Source organism: Phalaenopsis equestris, unplaced genomic scaffold (assembly GCF_001263595.1).
Source record: "Phalaenopsis equestris unplaced genomic scaffold, ASM126359v1 Scaffold199423, whole genome shotgun sequence".
NCBI lineage: Eukaryota > Viridiplantae > Streptophyta > Magnoliopsida > Asparagales > Orchidaceae > Phalaenopsis > Phalaenopsis equestris.
Window position 1 is genome coordinate 52,931 of NW_018219298.1, and position 3,188 is coordinate 56,118.

A 3,188-nucleotide genomic window follows, 5' to 3' on the forward strand; every position below is an offset into this window, starting at 1 on the left:
GATGCAGTAATTCAGAATAACACTTTCTTTAAAAACTTTACCGATCTTCATTGTCGGTAACAGTTTTGCAGAAATGAAGAAGTACCAGTGTTTTGAAACGGGATTTAGGAGTGTCGCAGAAAAACTAACATACCCATTCCCAGTCTTCAGTTTCCTCTGTTAGAAATTGGTAAATCTCATTCATCTGGTTTTTTGTCAGGACGAAGTTGGAATAATGGCAGACAAGAAAGTTCTCGATCATATATAATTCATTGATCCATGACAGAGCTTGATCCATGCAAGAGTAAAAGTTATCCCTCTATCTCGCACATAAATGACTCCTAGTTGATTCCATGCAAATTTGCATAAAATTCTTTCACCACAGGAACAACCACGGCGACGGTAGTATAACACAACACTTCCCATTTTCACCGCATCACTATCATCTCTCCTCACTATCATCTCTTCAATTACCATAGAGGGATTATTCAATCCGTGATTTACAAATCCTAGTTCCTTGATTAATCTTTTCTTAACCAGTACCTTGCTGAAGATTCACTGTGCTTCCGCACTAATGAACTTTCTCCTGTTCAACACTCGCATTCTGGGATTATCAGGGGAATTGGATGCCATAGGAATGAATTTGGTGGAATTTCACTATGTTTTTGGGGAAAATATGAACTTAGAAATCGAATTTGGGAGTTTAAAAGGGGTAACTCCCACCCAAAAACTGCCAAAAACTGCCATTTGAACTCCATAAACCGCCATCCCACCGGTCTCGCCGTCGGCGGGGTCGAGGGCGCCGTCGGGGGCGCTAAGGGCGCCGTCCACAAGCCTTCTGTATTTAATTGCCTGGACTCTCAGGAAAAACCTGTCATCGACGGCGTTGATAGCGCCGTCGGCGCCCATGGTAAAAATTGCATAGTTTCGTTCTGGTCCGAATGCGTTCCAATTTTTCTCTATGGATCCAATTTTTATGATGATTCAAGGGTAAATAAGAGTAGTAGAGTTCAATAATACCACGAAGTAACTATAATTTCAAATAAAAACTACTATAATCATAATAAAAATAAAGATAATTATAGGTTTCCTCTCATAAAGCGCTTGGTTTAATGTCGTCAGCCCGACCTATTCAGGTTTATTCAGGTTGACTAATCATTAAAACCTCTTTAAAATTTGGTCTTTTACCCTCAAAATACGGTTTTAATTTGTGTCCATTTACTTTAAATCTATTTCCAGTCTTCTAATCTTCAGTTTCAACAGCTCCGTAAGTATAAACTTGAGTCACAGTAAAGGGTCCTAACCAACGAGACTTCAATTTCCCAGGGAATAACTTCAGCCTAGTATTGTAAAGCAAAACTTCCTGTCCTGGTTCAAAGTTCTTCTGGTTAATCTTCCGAATTCTTTAATTGCCCAATATGCTTTTTGCTCCAATTCTACTGGTAAGTGACAAGTCTTTTCAAAAATTAGTCTGTAAGGAGTCATTCTAAAAGGAGTTTTATAAGCAATCCTGTAAGCCCATAATGCGGTATTCAGTCTAGTGGACCAATCTACTCTAATAGGGTTTACAGTCTTTTCAAGTATTTATTTAATCTCTCCATTAGAAACTTCAGCTAACCCAATAGTTTTAGGATGATAGAAAGTAGAGATGCTATGAATAGTATTAAACTTTTCTGCCAATCTCTGAATGTATTTATTCCTAAAATGGGATCCTCCGTCAGTGATAATGATTCTAGGCATTCTGTATCTAGTGAAATTATTTTTCATTAAAAATCTTGAAACACTTTTAGTGTCACAACGAGGTAAAGCTTGTGCTTCAATCCACTTAGAAATGTAGTCTATTGCAATTAATATGTATAAGTTCACAAATGAAGGAATAAATGGTCCCATGGAATTTAATCCCCAATCATCAAAGATCTCAACTTCTAACATGAAATTCAGAGGCATTTCATTTCTCTATATATATTGCCTACTCGTTGGCATCCATCCCAAGTTTTTATATATCTATAGACATCTCTAAAGATAGTAGACCAATAAAATCCAGCTTGTATAATTTTATAAGCAGTTTAATCAATCCCAAAATCAATCCCAAAATGTCAATCATGACATTTTTGAATAATTAAATCAGTTTCTTCATAAGGTACACAGTAATCATGTTTTTTCTCTAAGATGTGGTTAATAAGATTCTTACATTTTTTATATAATAAAGGCTCATCCCAAAAATATGCTTTCGCGTCATGAATGAATTTTCTTTGTTGTTGCAGTGTCAACATAGGTGGTAAAATATCACTTACAATATGGTTAACAATATCAGCATACCATGGTATTTTCCACTCATTAATATTATAAAGTTGTTCATCAGGAAAACTGTCTGTAATTTCATTGTCAATGTCAGATAATTCATGATTTTCTAATCTCAAAAAATGATCAGCAATTTGATTATTAGTTCCCTTTATATCAATAACCGCACGATCAAATTCTTGCATCAAAAGTATCCATCTAATTAACCTTGGTTTGGCATCCTTCTTTTGCATCAGATATTTAATAGCAGAGTGATCAATATGCACAACACATTTAGCTCCAATTAAATAAGATCTAAATTTGTCTAAAGCATACACAAATTTTTTAGTAACAATATAATTAATTTGTGCATCGTTAAGAGTTATACTAGCGTAGTATATAACTTTAAAAATCTTTTCATATCTTTTTCCAAGAATAGCTCCAATAGCATAATCACTAGCATCACACATCAGTTCAAATGGTTTCTCCCAGTTTGGTGAAACTAAAAGTTGGTTTTTAAATAGCTTTCAGTAAATTCAAATTTTTTGTCCTTTTCTAAAAGTTGGCATAGAGGTTTAGTAATTTTAGAAAAATCTTTAATAAAACGCCTGTAAAAACCAACATGTCCAAGAAAACTCCTAACCTCTCTTACATTAGTAGGAGGTGTTAGTTTAGATATAACTTGAATTTTAGTAGGGTCTGCTTCCATACCATATTCCAAAATTGTACGCCCTAACACAATTCCTCCTGCAACCATAAATTGACATTTCTCCCAATTTAGAACCAAATTAGTTCTTTCGCATAACTCCAAAACTTTTCAAGATAATTTAAGCATGTGTCAAATGATGTTCCAAATACAGAGAAATCGTCCATAAATACTTCCAATCCATCATCAATTAACTTACTAAATAGAGACATCATACATCTCT